The following is an 8,864-nucleotide window of genomic DNA, read 5'->3' on the forward strand; positions in this document are numbered from 1 at the left end:
CAATCGGTGCCAACGAGCACAGTTTTTTAAGGAGGGAATTGTTCCTTTGTTTGGTGTACACTGCACCCATACCATCCTTGGAGGCGACTTTAACAGTGTCATACATGCCAAAGACCAAACTCCGAACTACAACAAATCGCCGGACCTGGAACGTATCGTCACCGACCTCCGTTTAACTGATTCGTGGGAGCAAAAGCATGGCGCGGCACCCGGCTTTACCCACCTCACTAATCATTCAGCGAGCCGGTTGGATCGAATATGTCTCGCCCCATCTGAAATACCGCATCCTGCAGTCTGAAGTTTGGCCAACCATTTTTTCAGACCACGCTGCATATATATGCACATTAAATTTGGAACGACAAGGAACCTGTCGATATAAAGGGCCATGGAAACTTAATGTTTCACACTTAAAAGATCCTGCCTGTCGAGAAGCCTTTCTCACCACTTGGAGAGCCTGCGAGACCAAACTCATCTCTTACCACTCGACTTTGGATTGGTGGCTCAAATGCGCCAAACCTCAGATCCGGAGATGTTTCATCAACTACTCCCGGGAGAAGAGCTTTTGGCGGAAAAGAACGATAGAATTTTACTTTAATTGTCTCCGAGAACTCTACCTGCAAGGTGCTACAGCTATTGGGAACCATGGGAGAATTAAAAAAATGCAGGCAAAAATACTGACATTAAGGCGACAACAGCTTAAAGGATACCAAATAAGGTCAAGAGCAGAGACTGTGGCGCAAAAAGAAGCCACTTCGGTATATCATGTGATTCGTGAAACTAAACGAGGATTCCGCAAAATACTGACGGAGCTTAAAACTGATAATGGAACCACCTTGACAATGCACAACGACATAAAAGCAGAAATACTAACCCATTTCGACAACTTGTTTTCACATAAAGAGGTAGACGAAAAATCACAGGACGATTTACTGACCCACCTGCAAGGACGCGTTGGTAACGCGTACGCGGAAGCTCTAATAGCGGAGGCGACCGAAGACGATGTACACTATGCTGTCTATCAAAGTGCAAAAAATAAATCCCCTGGAGCTGACGGCATACCAGCAGAATTTTATCAAGTCTTCTGGGAACATATAAAACATAGAATTACATGCATCTGTAATGAACTTCTGAACCTCAATAAGGAGATACCGAAAGATTTTCGCGAAGGTATGATAGTGTTAATCGCAAAAAAATCGGCTGGCAAGAAAATTGGAAATTTGAGACCAATCACTCTGCTGAACAGTGACTATAAAATTTTTTCGCGGCTCTTAGCCCACAGACTTAAAAATGTAATGGCCAGCGTCACCGGCCCATATCAGTCTAGCGTGGGCAAAGATAGGAAAATTCAGCAGACGCTGTCCGACTACCGCGACATAATTTCAATAGCAGAAGTATGTCGACTAAAATGTGCCATCGTGTCGTTAGATTTCGATAAAGCCTTCGACAGGATCAGCCACTCCTACCTCCTGAAAACGATAGGCGCAATGGGTTTTCCGCCGAGATTCGTTGACCTCATACGACGTTTGGTAACGAATAACTCCTCCAGAATCAGCATTAATGGACAGCCTAGCCGGCCAGTCGAGATCGCCTGTTCCGTCAGGCAAGGTTGTCCGTTGTCCATGGCACTTTTTGCCATGGCCATCGAACCTTTGCTCGCTACCTTGACTCAGCGGTTACAAGGATTGCAAATACGAGGAAACAAAATAATATGTAAATCTTATGCGGACGAAGTTGGGTTTCTCGTTATGAATGTAGCGGAAGTCGAGACGGCAATGCACATAATAGAAAAATACGAACGAGCGTCAGCCGCGAGGTTAAACAAAACCAAGTCCGGCATATTCAATATCGGACGTGGCATTGGCATGCGCACACACGGTCAGTTACGTGAGCTAACAGCCTTGAAGTGTCTCGGCATTGATTTCCGAAAAAATATACGTCAAACTATTGCGGCCAACTATAGACAAATACTAACTACCATACGAGCTAGTGTACGGACACATAGTATTCGACAATTAAATGAAATTCAGAGAGTGTCTTTAGCGAACGTCTCTATTACTTCCAAAGTCAATTATGTCGCCCAGATACTGCCAATACCCGCCGGCATCGCCAAACAAATTATGTCAGCAATAGGCTATTTTGTGAGCCGTGGCCACATATTTAAAATCCAGTATGACACTCTGACGCTCGCCACTAATAATGGCGGCTTAAACTTAACGAATGTTACTAAAAAGTCGCAGGCTCTGTACATCTCCAATACGTTTCAACAATGGAGACAATCCGACAGCTGTATCGCCGCGCACTTGCTATCTGAAATAGCTCCAGATGACCTCTCTCCACCCATTAATGTGCAGCACATACCGAGTGGACTTTACCATTTACGATGGTTTTTAATTGACTATAGCTACCTACATTCAAGAATTCCGGAAAAAGACATGACAAACGTAAAAGAAATATATGGCAAATAGATGGGAGAAAAGAAGAACAACAAAATAGAACAAAACTATCCATGTTCTAACTGGAAAGTGATATGGGCAAATATTCATAACCGTAACTTAGCTACTCATCTGAAAGCAACATGGTACTTTGTTGTAAATAGGAAAGTTGCAACAAACTCGAAACTTCATACGATCCACTTAGCGGATTCGCCTTTGTGTGCAACGTGTAGTTTAATTGATAACGAAGAACATCGTTTCGTGTGTGACAAGGTTAAAGATATATGGCTGAATGTCCGACGAAAGCTGGCACTCATCCTTCGAACGTCACCTAACGCTATAACGCCTGCGGACATTTTGACACCGGATGATGTACCCTTTCCTAACACGAACCGGAACGCAGTCAATTGGCTGAAAGCGGCAACGGTACATTACCTCTTCACGACGGAAGAGAAAAGCCAAGAGGATTTTTGGATCTATCTGCTAACTGAGCATCACATTTTACTGAAGACTAGGAAATATAAAGAAACATACGGAAATTTTTTAATCAAGACCTTGATGTAAAAGAATTAACAAAAAATATCAGCGGACACAGAAGACAAACGTAAGAGAGTGTTCACCGCTACTAACTTACTTTACAATCGTGGAAAAAAAATAGTTTTTACCGGAATTGCCGTTCTTTGAGTTCAACGTTTATTAATTTATTTTTCAAGAAGCCATTATAAATAGATGCTTCTCACCGAATATGGTTTGTTTTTTAAGCATTTTCAGAGAGAAGAGGCAGTTTCGGAATGACCTCTGACGTTTCTTTGTTAAGGAAGCCTATTTGTTTAAGTGTGACAACAAAAACAGCGATGGAGAAGGAAACAAACTGAACATAACTTCTGTTTCTACCTACTGAAGACTTCATTCTTTTTTCACATTATCAATAAGCCCAAAGAAGGGGTACATTAGTTTCTCCACGATAAAGGGATTAACTTTGTCTCATCAGTTTATGGTTATGTACATGGCGTGAGAAGCCGACGCCGATGAAGGCGAATTATGGAGAGCGCAAGGTTTGGCTAAAAGGGGTGATGGGAGGCCCAAAAAAAAAAAAAAAAAAAAAAAAAGATGGTAGAGCGCTCGCTTAGCGTGCGAGAGGTACTGGGATCGATACCCAGCGCCTATTGAATTTTTAACACACCTACATGCGCACCTTACCATGCAAGTGGAATAATTCCCAACCAGCAGAGGTGTCTAGGCAGATACAAGCGAACGATTAGCATCCACAATTGGCAAGCGTGCTTTTATACGTGCGCAGGAAGCACCCTCCTCCCACACCTACACTTAATTTAGAAACAGTACAAATGTTCCCATAAGATTCTCAAGCCTACGTCGGAAAGATCTGCCTTGCGCCGAGTTCACGTAAATCACGCTGCACGTTCCCATTCTTTGCGTGCAGTCGGCTGCAACTGGTGGTGCTGGTTGTGACTGCTGATAACAGATGCCGTAGCAATCAATTCATGGAGTGAGTTGTATGTTTTGCGATAGTCTGTCTCTGACAAGCAAGCACAGGTGATATAGGTGCGAACACAGGAAGCTTGCAGCCCCTCGCTGCATGCAGACACAGAGCAGCCACACTAGGAGAGCGGCCTAAGCCGTAGGCGAAATGTGCTCATTCGCTTTGGCGCGACTTCGAACTATAAAAAAGGCTGTCACTAGCGTGAGCGTTGCGTGAAGGCGGAAAAGTCGGCTGCATGGGTGATTGCCAAGTTTGGGGAGCGTTTCGTAGTATGATCAGTGCAATGGAGACGCGGAAACCTGTTGTGGCCCAGTGTTTTGCTGTTGGACGACAAGGGTTTTACACAGTAGCAAAGAGCGAGGCACTGAGTTGGCATGAACAGTGGAGAGCACAATGGGGCTCGAGATGTGCTTGTTACCTCAGGTGGTGTGTGATTGTCGACAAGGAGTGAAACGGACCAATTTGTGACCGCCCTTTCAATTTAAGACGTTAAAAACAGACGGAATTTGCATTCGTAATACCAGAGCATCTAAATTACTTGGAACTCTTGTGTATATGAACGTGTCCGCGCCTTTGTACTCTTGTACCTTCGCCGCTACAAACCAACCAACCATCGTGTCCGTGCACATCAGAGTCGCAAAGAATGGAGAATAGCCAGGCTTGGTCGTGTGTGCAGCCGTAGCTCAGTTGGCAGATCGTTCGCTTAGCGTGTGAAAGGTCTTGGGTTCAAGCCCCAGCTCCTCCATGTTTTGTGGTCAGTGCATGGTAAGAGTTGGTCGCGGCGAACATAGAGGCACGCAAGAAGTTGCAAAACGAGCTTCACAGACTGATATGATGTATACTGTCATAAGGAGAGCAAGATGTAAGTGTGGGGACCGGCTGTTATGGAGATGTCATCGAGTGCAGATCTGTCTTAGGTATCACGGCTTAACGTCATTGAAGTCTAGAGAGTGGACAACACGTTCGTCTTACTCAGAGCGGTGTCCGAACTCTATTTTCGACGTTATGCGTGCCACTTTCATTGTGGCCAACTACGATGCGATACAGAATGCACGAAACCTGAAAGACACCCTCACTGATTTATAGGTAGTAGTGTTTGTCTGCGGAATAATGAGAGTATAAGGGTCTCTGACGTTGATATGGCTGTATTTAGCACTATTAGTCAACGGGGGGGTGGGCGCAGCTCAGATGGTGGAGCGCTCGCTTAGCGTGCGAGAGGTACTGGGATCGATACCCAGCGCCTCCAGAATTTTTAACACACCTACATGCAAGTGGAATAATTCAGAACCAGCAGAGGTGTCTAGGCAGATACAAGCGAACGATTAGCATCCACAATTCGCAAGCGTGCTTTTATTCGTGCGCAGGAAGCACCCTCCTCCCACACCTACACTTAATTTAGAAACAGTACAAATGTTCCCATAACATTCTCAAGCCTACGTCGGAAAGATCTGCCTTGTGCCGAGTTCACGTAAATCCCGCTGCACGTTCCCATTCTTTGCGTGCAGTCGGCTGCTACTGGTGTTGCTGGTTGTGACTGCTGATAAAAGATGCCGTAGCAATCTATTCATGGAGTGAGTTGTATGTTTTGCGATAGTCTGTCTCTGACAAGCAAGCACAGGTGATATAGGTGCGAACACAGGAAGCTTGCATCCCCTCGCTGCATGCAGACACAGAGCTGCCACACTAGGAGAGCGGCTTAAGCCGTAGGCGAAATGTGCTCATTCGCTTTGGCGCGACGTCGACCTATAAATAAGGCTGTCACTAGCGTGAGCGTCGTGTAAAGTCGGAAAAGTCGGTTGCATGGGTGATTGCCAAGTTTGGGGAGCGTTTCGTAGGATGATCAGTGCAATGGAGAAGCGGAAACGTGTTGTGGCCCAGTGTTTAGCAGTTGGACGACAAGAGTTTTACACAGTAGCAAAGAGCGAGGCACTGAGTTGGCATGAACAGTGGAGAGCACAATGGGGCTCGAGATGTGCTTGTTACCTCAGGTGCTGTGTGATTGTCGACAAGGAGTGAAACGGAACGATTTGTGACCGCCCTTTCAATTTAAGACGTTAAAAACAGACGGAATTTGCATTCGTAATACCAGAGCATCGAAACTACTTGGAACTCTTGTGTATATGAACATGCCTGCGCCCTTGTACTCTTGTACCTTCGCCGCTACAAACCAACCAACCATCGTGTCCGTGCACATCAGAGTCGCAAAGAATGGAGAATAGCCAGATTTGGTCGTGTGTGCAGCCGTAGCTCTGTTGGCTGATCGTTCGCTTAGCGTGTGAAAGGTGTTGGGTTCAAGCCCCGGGTCCTCCATGTTTTGTGGTCAGTGCATGGTAAGTGTTGGTCGTGGCGAACATAGAGGCACGCAATAAGTTGCAAAACCAGCGTCACAGAGTGATATGATGTGTACTGCCATAAGGAGTGCAAGATGTAAGTCTATAGAGTGGACAACACGTTCGTCTTACTCAGAGCGGTGTCCGAACTCTATTTTCGACGTTATGCGTGCCACTTTCATTGTGGCCAACTACGATTTGATACAGAATGCACGAAACCTGAAAGACACCCTCACTGATTTATAGAGAGTAGTGTTTGTCTGCGGAATAATGGGAGTGCAAGGGTCTGTGACGTTGATATGGCTGTATGTAGCACTATTAGTCACCGCATGGGGTGAGCGCAGCTTAGATGCTAGAGCGCTCGCTTAGCGTGCGAGAGGTACTGGGATCGATGCCCAGCGCCTCCAGAATTTTTATAACACCTACATGCGCACCTTACCATGCAAGTGGAATAATTCCCTACCAGCAGAGGTATCTAGGCAGATACAAGCGAACGATTAGCATCCACAATTGGCAAGCGTGCTTATATTCGTGCGCAGGAAGCACCCTCCTCCCACACCTACACTTAATTTAGAAACAGTACAAATGTTCCCATAAGATTCTCAAGCCTACGTCGGAAAGATCTGCCTTGCGCCGAGTTCACGTAAATCCTGCTGCACGTTCCCATTCTTTGCGTGCAGTCGGCTGCTACTGGTGTTGCTGGTTGTGACTGCTGATAACAGATGCCGTAGCAATCAATTCATGGAGTGAGTTGTATGTTTTGCGATAGTCTGTCTCTGACAAGCAAGCACAGGTGATATAGGTGCGAACACAGGAAGCTTGCAGCCCCTCGCTGCATGCAGACACAGAGCAGCCACACTAGGACAGCGGCCTAAGCCGTAGGCGAAATGTGCTCATTCGCTTTGGCGCGACGTCGAACTATAAATAAGGCTGTCACTAGCGTGAGCGTCGTGTAAAGTCGGAAAAGTCGGCTGCATGTGTGATTGCCAAGTTTGGGGAGCGTTTCGTAGTATGATCAGTGCAATGGAGAAGCGGAAACTTATTATGGCCCAGTGTTTTGCAGTTGGACGACAAGAGTTTTACACAGTAGCAAAGAGCGAGGCACTGAGTTGGCATGAACAATGGAGAGCACAATGGGGCTCGAGATGTGCTTGTTACCTCAGGTGCTGTGTGACTGTCGACAAGGAGTGAAACGGACCCATTTGTAACCGCCCTTTCAATTTCAGACGTTAAAAACAGACGGAATTTGCATTCGTAATACCAGAGCATCGAAACTACTTGGAACTCTTGTGTATATGAACGTGTCCGCGCCTTTGTACTCTGGTACCTTCGCCGCTACAAACCAACCAACCATCGTGTCCGTGCACATCAGAGTCGCAAAGAATGGAGAATAGCCAGGCTTGGTCGTGTGTGCAGCCGTAGCTTAGTTGGAAGATCGTTCGCTTAGCGTGTGACAGGTCTTGGGTTCAAGCCCCGGCTCCTCCATGTTTTGTGGTCAGTGCATGGTATGTGTTGGTCGCGAAGAACATAATGGCACGCAAGAAGTTGCAAAACCAGCGTCACAGACTGATATGATGTGTACTGCCATAAGGAGAGCAAGATGTAAGTGTGGGGACCGGCTGTTATCGAGGTGTCATCGAGTGCAGATCTGTCTTAGGTATCACGGCTTAACGTCATTGAAGTCTAGAGAGTGGACAACACGTTCGTCTTACTCAGAGCGGTGTCTGAACTCTATTTTCGACGTTATGCGTGCCACTTTCATTGTGGCCAACTACGATTCGATACAGAATGCACGAAACCTGAAAGACACCCTCACTGATTTATAGAGAGTAGTGTTTGTCTGCGGAATAATGGGAGTGCAAGGGTCTGTGACGTTGATATGGCTGTATGTAGCACTATTAGTCAACGGGGGGCTGGGCGCCGCTCAGATGGTAGTCTGCGTTCGGCAGGGCAGCAGTGCGCACCGCGCTCTGCCGTTCACGCCGCTGCGCCCGCGGAATGTTTTTTTTACATCGTCGTCACAGCGATTCTCAGTCGACCACGCTCTAATGGTCAACTCTTACAGGAAGAACACTCTTAAGTTCACCTTCTCAAATGAATACGAACGACCCAAAGCACTGGGCGTCGAACGCTTCCTACGCGAAGACGTGAAGATCCCCCGTGACGAACTCATCGGCATACACCTATCGATCATTAGCAGCGTCGTTTATGTTAAGATGACTTCTGACGCTGCCTGCAATGAGATTATTCAAAGGACGCGACATGGATTAAAATTTCGGCACTCCGACGGAAACTTCGGGCCTGTGGATGTCGACCATGCAGGACTTGGCCTTCGGACGATCCGTGTATTCGAACTGCCTTTCGAGGTAAAAGAAGATGAAGTCATCGCGGCGCTAAGCCCGTTCGGAAAAGTCCAGAGCCACTTAGCCGAGACATGGGCACAGTTTACGACGTATCCGGTGCTTAATGGTGTGAGACAAGTCCGAATCGATCTCAAACGGCACGTTCCATCGTACATTTCTATCGGCGGCTGCCGCGCGGTGGTCATTTACGACGGACAACCTCGAACATGTTCCGGTTGTGGCAAAGAAGGCCACGTCC

The sequence above is a fragment of the Schistocerca gregaria genome, chromosome 9, assembly GCF_023897955.1.
Source record: "Schistocerca gregaria isolate iqSchGreg1 chromosome 9, iqSchGreg1.2, whole genome shotgun sequence".
Taxonomy (NCBI): domain Eukaryota; kingdom Metazoa; phylum Arthropoda; class Insecta; order Orthoptera; family Acrididae; genus Schistocerca; species Schistocerca gregaria.